The following is an 8,082-nucleotide window of genomic DNA, read 5'->3' as shown; positions in this document are numbered from 1 at the left end:
ACTGCAAAGCCCTTTAGTCAACAGTGAGCCACAGAAATGTTTATACTGACTAGATAGGACTTTCTGAGAAGCTAGATTCTATAATGCAGCAGTTCTTCACAATTCCTCCTAGGTCTAGAGTTGCAAGAAGTCATCCAATCCTTTCTTCCTTCTTAAAGAAGGAAGGGTGTGCTGGTGATAGAACCACACGTAGGAAGGCAGGTTCACCTTAAGTTGTGCCAAATAGATGGGCAGAATACCTGGCGTTAATGAAGTAGCGAATTTTTCCTGCCTGGAATCCCGCTTTGTAATGCAGAACTCCGCAGAACTTCTGACCAGCTACAGTCAAGTAGGTCTCTGTAAGTCTGTCTGCTTTCTGCTGTTTGGGTCCATTCTTCAATTCTTTTATGAATGAGACTAAGAACCCACTAGGGGACCCTCTTCTCCCCGTTTCAGTACAGGCCCAAACTATGGACATATGGTGTCTTACTTTGATTAAGAGACAAAATGGCTTACAGTAACAGTATATGAAGGTGCTTTGCAGACAATGATAGACTGCACCATCCTTTGAAATATTCTGGAAAAAAAATTAATTTTGTATGCTTCGTATGTCATAATGCAGCATTATCAGCATCTCCCAAAACATAACCTCCCAAACACTGACACCAAGAGGGGGATCAAGCATTCAAATACATGTGCTTAAGCAGGCTTTTCTCATTCAAACCAACACAAAAAGGAAGTAGAGGCAAAAAGAACTTTTCTAACAAAACTCCCAATACTCTAAGTATTGGTGTTTATGGCAACCTTTTTAAAGCCTTTACTTTGCTTCTGTGTCCTCAGACCCTTGATATTTTTAACCTTCTCTTGATTCCTCTACCTTTGTGGATAGTTCATTCCAATATTAAATAGGTAATTGTATTTCTTGTCACCAGTGTCAGTGCTGCCTATGATGCCACTGTTTGCTCTTACATCTATACACACTTCCCATGCAACCTTATCTACATCTTCCACAATTAATTGTCAGTTCTGGACTAGGCCACTATTTGAATCCTAGTCCCTATTTCCAATAATGCAGATATAGCATAGCTGTCTTAAATTTGCTAAGCCAAAATTTTCATTTTCATTACCATCTGAACCCTCACTCCCAGGCCCTTTAAAAGCAGCCTCTTCCTGCTTTGCAAATGACCCTTCTATCTAGAAATTCAGGTCAAGCTCAGGAATGGTATTCTTCTGCTTCAGTCTCTCAGGTGTTGGGTTTACAGGCGTGAACTACTACAGCTGGCTTCTATAAAGGATGTTAGGTGAAACTATGCTGAATTGTTCAATGAAATCACACTCTTATTATGTACAAGTTCATCAAGTAACTCATCTACGTGCATTAGTTCAAACTCCCCATTTCAGTTCTGGCTCTTTATTTTTCCACAGTTATTGCACAAAGGTTCCAATTACTTATAATAATTAGTTCCAGTGAGACTCATGTAAAGTTATCCCAATGTGTGGACATACTTGACGTCTTCATTTTTTATGAACTCAAAAATGATATCTTTTCAGGTTGAATTTGAAGCATCGTCAAGGTTAAACACAGGAAAGGAGTTAGTTTTGTGTTTCCACTGTAAGCCACCCACAAACCTTCAGGCTATGGCTTTACCCACATGTTCAGCAGTAAGTCCAAAGCACCCTTCTTTCCAGTACTTGGGCTCATAGGTTCAGGTCCTGTTGATCACCTCCACCAGATAATGAGAATTGATGGCAAGGATGCTCTGTGCATCCTTCACAATACGTTTTGCCATTTTAGACCATTTCTATTTTCATCTGATCCTTTAATGAGTCACATCCATTTTTAAAAAAACATCCAAAGGGCTGGAAATAGTAAGATGGAGGAAGTCCCTACACACAGCTTAAGGCTTGGAACTAGAAACTGAGGGGTAGGGCACGTCTAGTAACTGCATGTGGGAAGACATCATTGATACCAGCAGCAGCTGGCAGAACTACTGGTACTTGTGGGTGGGCAAGTTGGTGACTGTAAGCCACAACTACGACTGCTTGAGGGCGAAGCTGTAGCAAGTGGCTCTAAATTTTCTTTTCTCTGAGAGCACCACTGCAGCCCCTGAATCTGCTGGGGTCAAGGCAGTGGGAAGGAGATGGTGTGCCATTAGCCCAGGCAAGCTTCGGGGCTGTGTCCCGGAGACACAGCTGGAGACAAATCTTGGAGTTAAGGACCTTCTACATGGACTTACTCAGCATCCGTGCAACAAGAGCCTGTTAAAGTGCAGAGCACTGCTCCAGTCAGGTTAGGGGAGATCCTCTTTGCCTCCTCATGGCTCCTAAAAGACCATCTGTCCTCTTTAGAACTCACATAAACTGGAAAATCATGACTAAAATTAGGATTGAATGTAAATATGAATATAAATGTTTAATGGAGAAGGGAAATAATCTGAAGGTATATAATTCCATATTTGGATAGTTTTTATATTCAAGTGTCCTAGAAGTCTTAAAGAAAAAAAATGAGAAGGAAAATCCAAATTCTTACCTAAGAACTTAGAGGAAATGTGGGAAATTTCCTGTGTTCTCGGGTTTTCATGATAAAATCGTTCTTCATACGGAAGATTTATTCTTGTGTTATCTCAGGGAGGCTCCCCTTGAGCTGCAGATAACCACTTAGGAGCATCCAGCCACTCAGCTTTTATAATCAAACTGTAAATCTCACTGAATCAGGATGTCTGGGCATGGATTGCTTGATTAATATAGTCTGGCTCTTGAGAGCTTACGTGCTTGTATGAAATAGCAATTAGCAATTTCCAAGGATGCAGAGAAATAAAACATACTTAACCTCACTTCCTTTAAATTCAGTAGGGAATGAGAGAAGGTAACATAAAATAACATGACACAAAAATATACATATTTTAAATTCTGTATTCTTTTCAAGTTCTGGCAGCACTCACAAATATCATTAATGCATCTCAGTTACTATTGTGAGGACAGATAAGTCGGGATGAGTTGATGAAATGGAAAGCTGTATTTTACACATTACAAAAAACTAGTGATCACACATTTCCCCTATAAATTTTCTTTTCTACAAGATAATGTAGAACATGAAATTAAGTAGTCTGAGGTCTCAGAACTTTCAAATTTCTGCATCAGATGACATCGTCTCTATAAATGAAAGTCTAGGTCTTTGTTTTTATGTTGTTTTAAATAATTTCAGTTATGAACAACATTAATTTCTGCCTCCTTTTTTTGGTTAAATGGATCAAGTGTCTGCTATGAAGCAATTGAGTTTTCCCATGGATTCTATTCTATCACCGAGCATTTTGCTTCATGCACAGTGACTTGGGTTGCTGGCTGAAGAGCTGCGGTAGTGCTGTCAGGGAAGACGAAACACCATGTAAGAGGGCAGGGTGCAAAGCAGCTACACATTTCTTCAAATAGACTTTTCTTTTTTTCCATTTCAGGTAAGCATCTTGGGGGTTATGATTCTGAATCCTCTTGAAGCTTCGGGACTCTGTTCATTCAGTTGACCAAATGGAAGAAGTCTGTAGCATCAATAGACAGTCATCAGCCAGCCTTAAATACACAGATACTGATCATTGTAAGTGTCTCTTTTATGTAAGAGCTTCATATGGATCATGAAACGTGTCAGGAATTGATTTTGTATAGGACTTATAATGAATAACAAAACAACTCCTAATTTTGCTGGAGTTCTATGCTCAGTTTATTTTTGCATGGTTCACTGGGATTCCTATTCTGAAATGAATTTTAAAGCCCGAGTCAATTGTAAGAAAATTCATTCCATTTAGCTAGTTGCAAGTGCTCACCAAAGTAATGCACCTTTGCAATAAATATTGGCCCAGAGGCAGAAAATACATGGATGATGATAAATTTAATGGAATTTATTGTTTTGAGAAATTTGTATTACTATATTAAACTTCACTTTTATTTTAAGGCTTATTTAATATGTCATTATATTAGGCAAACTTTATTTTACCTTTGGTAATTTTACTTAACATTGTAAATGTAATTAATGCTGGCTCTAATTCAATTGCTATTAAAAAAGCTCAATATAGCACTACACACACACAGACACACACACCTTTACTTCCTTCAGGTTAATTCTAATAGATCCTTGAAAACATACAATCTACTGAGGTAATAAACCTGTTGATATTTTCCCCCTTTTTTGAACAACCATTTAAAGAGCTTAGGGCCTGTCAGCAGATTGAGGAATACTTAATTCTGCATTTAACATCTTCTATGGTTTGAATGTGGCTGTGACCCCAGCATTTCATATGGTAGAGGCTTGGTCTGTGGTGGTGGGGCTCAGTTGGAGGTTCTCAAGTCACTGGGGAGTATACTCTCAGAAGGGCATGGCCACCCTGGTTTCCTGTTTGGAGGTGTGATCTCTTCCTTTTGCAGTCCTGCCATTGCTATCCACTCTGAGGGGGGAACAGCTAAGATGGGGTGTTCTGGCTGTAGCCACTGTTGTTCTCTTTACTGTACCCTAAATTCAAACCTCTTCTTATAGTTAGCTTGCCTTATCATAGTGTGAGAAACACACGAATAACATCCCTATTGACAAAAGCCATCTACTCAATGTTCTCCACAGAGCATAGCTAATGCAATGTATCAGAAATACCCAATCTTTTGTAATCTTCTGTGTTACATGTATATAAGTTTGGCTTCTGTTTACAGTAAAGAAGACAATTTTATTGTGACAGGACTAAGTCACTTGAAGCAGAGGGACATAAGGGCCAGTTTAAGTTTAGACAACATGGCAGTGAAATGGCTATCTGGTCTGAGTTAAAACGTGGCTGACACTGGATATCCAAGGGTCTGTGAGTCAGCACAAAGTGGCTGACACCAGATATGCTGGATAGTTTCAGTTGTCAACTTGACACAACTGAGAGGAGGGAACTTCAATTGGGGAATTTCCTCTATTGGGTTGGCCTGTGGCCATGCCTGTGAATCATTGTTTTAATGGCTGAGTGATGTGGAAGGGCCCATCACACTATGGGCAGTGCCATTTCTGGGCTGGGGTCCTGGGTTGTTTAAAAGCAGTCTGAGCACAGACCAGGGAAGCAAGCCAGTAAGCAGTGCTCCTCCACTGTCTGTGCCTTGACTTCCTGCCCTGACTTCCCTCAGTGCTGGACTGTCTCTTGGAAGAGTAAGAAGCAATAATCCCTTACCTTCCCAAGTTGGCTTTGGTCAGAGTGTTTTACCACAGCGATGGAGACATAACTAGAACACTAGATGTCGAGGGAGCCTTAAAAGTAAACAGTGATGTAATCTGTTACAGAACTGTTTTTGGCAGAGTGCCACTTTTATGTGATTCTGTGTAAATATGGCCTTGAAGTTAGAGGCCTCAGTCTTTGCCAGCTTGCTTGAGAGTCTGTAGGCCTATATGCCTACCTTTGTGCGACCTGTGTGCCTGTCAGTGTGGTGCCTGTGCCTGCCTGTATGCTGTCCATTCTGTCCTGTATGCTGTCCATGTCCTGTGTGGTGTCCATGTGTGCCAGGTGTGTGCCTGGGTGCCAAATGGTGGCTGCTGGTCTAGAGGCCCATATGCTGGTAAATAATGTATATTGTATCTGCCCATGGCTCCTCACAATCTCTTCAACCTCGTGGCCTCCCACAGCTCTTTCTCCCTTCCTGGCACTGGAGCTTGGACCTCACAGTCACACATCTAACTCAACTAGAACCAGTGGGGTGTTTAAGATTTCTGACTCAGTACGTAAATCAATAGTCTACTGCATGCGGTAAAGAGTTTTCCATTTGTAATTTCAAGCAGAGCCAAATTGCTACTATAGGAAAGAGTACATCAAATAACCTCACATTTATTCTCCAACTCTACTTGCTTCTTTGAAAGACACTCATACACACTGAACCTGACCTAGCCACAGTTTTCTGAAACCTAAAAAATTTTTTTTTACTAGTCTTGAAGATACAGATCAGCCCAAGTTCTGAAAACAAACTTTTTATTTTCTCTTCTAAGATGACATAGCAGTTATTCTGTTCATTAATGCCAGCATAATTCTCTTAAATGCTGTTGTTGTTCAAGTAAAAACATGTATATGGATGCTATATGTGGTCTTTTTTGTAACTCCTCCTTTAGTTTCCTTTCTTACCCACCCCACAACTTATCTAAAATGATTTGAGCTTTTGCAGCTTACTGATTATTGAAGAACCTCGTGCTCAGCATGCCCTTGGATTTGGCCTGGGTTTGGTGTTGTCTAGGTGGTTCAAGGCATTTCTGCCACCAATATCTTCTTCCTGTGTCATGTGAATTTCCAGGTCCCAAAGGGATTCCAAAAAAGATTCTCTGCTAGATACTATGGGCTAAAATTTATTTGCTATAAACTGCTCTAAAATTTGTCAGGACAGAGTTGAGAACTCTGCATTAGGATAAAAATTAATTCAGTTTTCTTTTTTTCCTCAGAAATACTGAAGATACAAACAATGGGGTAAGAATCAGGCACAGATTACATGTCACTGAAAGGAGCAAATCAGGCCAAATTAAGTGACCTTCAGGTGGGACATGATACACATTCCACACACCTGTGTGAACCCTTTATTAAAGCAACAATCAAAATACAGGATGGATCACATGTTGTTGTGTTTTTACTACAGTAATATCAACTTATATCTTAGTCATTTGTTTACAATTCCAAATTATTTCTTATTTCTGCCCAAGTACATTTTTTCATCGTATTTTCCAATTTGCCATATTTACTCAGAACTAGTGAAATACAATAACCCAAAAAAATCAGTACAAACATTCTTTGACCCTAACTTACCATTTGTGGTTCTATAGTATTAGAAAGATGCATTTGGAGTCTTCTATAATTGGTTACATAATAAATAAAATTAATTTATGCAAGTGTTTTCTTGGAATGACTTACTTTCTAGTTTTACACTCTGTAGCTTTAATTCGGATAGTAGTATTCTTGGTATTTGCACCTTTACAATCTCCATTTCTAAAAAAAAGTCAATTAAAGAGTATCTTTCTCCTCAGATGATATTTTCCTGTATAACAAGCACTCAGTCTTTTGGAAAATATAGTAAGTAATTCTATTCTATTTGATTTTCCCTCCACAACGGATTTGTTTCATCCAAACCTGTTACTCACTGAAGAAATAATTCAAAAAGCTCATTAAGAAAATGAACTTTTTATCTACTTGAAAGCTTTTTCAATGAGTAGGTAAATGTAAAATTGATTTATTAAAGATAACAAATACTCAAAAATATGTATGTGAATATACAAGGAAGTTTGGCAGATATTTAAAGAGGACCCAGTTAGTTAAAGAAGCAACAATAGAAACAGAAACTACTGTGTTTGAGGATTGTCAAAAGGAAATGCTAAGACAGAGGACACCAGTTGAGTTGTGCTGAGAAAAGAGAGTGAAATATACTCTACTGCTCCATTTCTTACCAAATGAATACATGAAAGGACATTCCCAGTTAATAGAACCATAGGGAATGCCATTTAGAAAATGTAGCACAGAAATGCAACATCCTATTTCGAATTATATAATCAAAAATAACTGATTTGTTTTTCTAAAATATTTCTTCCAGTACCAGGTTGGTGTTCCCATAAGTCAGGCTGATTTGTGTTGGCTGCACTAAATGTCCAGTTGCCTATTCAAAACATGCGAGCGTTCTTTGCGCTCTATGCTTTCTACATGTGCTATAGAGCTGAGCAGATGCTAGGCCTCCAGTGAAGAACCACCCAAGCATGGGATTCAAACCATAGTCTCAGTCTACTGATGTGACTTGTAGCCATAGCTAGATTCATTCAAGTTGCTTTCTTGTTATCTCCCATTTCCTCTTCAGAAGGACATGTACAATCAAAAAGAAAGAAACAAAACAGATAAAGGGAAGGGGATTCCAAATCCACTGTGTGGGTGTTAACCCTTTCAATATTTGCTGTGGAAAAGGAATGAATGTTCATGAGCACCCCAGACATTCCAGACGTAATGACATGACACAATAATGCTTGCTGTGACATTCAGATATTTCTAGAGCAATTTATATACATTATATATCACATAGATCACATTTGGTTCCTAGAGAGTTTAGTCAAGTATTAGTATTTTTTTGCCAACTGTG

At 39.0% G+C, this 8,082-nt stretch overlaps 1 long non-coding RNA gene across 2 annotated transcripts in view; it reads left to right on the top strand.

Moving 5' to 3' along the window:
• The window catches only part of LOC115068721, a 123,993-nt gene extending 117,280 nt beyond the window's left edge, over positions 1-6,713 (top strand). For both annotated transcript variants that reach the window (XR_003848066.1, XR_003848065.1), the window contains 2 exons: positions 3,432-3,568; positions 6,413-6,713. This is a non-coding gene — a long non-coding RNA (uncharacterized LOC115068721). The remainder of the gene's footprint in view (positions 1-3,431; positions 3,569-6,412) is intronic.
• Positions 6,714-8,082: the final 1,369 nt, after the last annotated feature.

The sequence above is a fragment of the Nannospalax galili genome, unplaced genomic scaffold (assembly GCF_000622305.1).
Source record: "Nannospalax galili isolate Female #2095 unplaced genomic scaffold, S.galili_v1.0 scaffold109, whole genome shotgun sequence".
Classification (NCBI taxonomy): domain Eukaryota; kingdom Metazoa; phylum Chordata; class Mammalia; order Rodentia; family Spalacidae; genus Nannospalax; species Nannospalax galili.
This window is presented reverse-complemented; position numbering and strand designations above follow the sequence as displayed.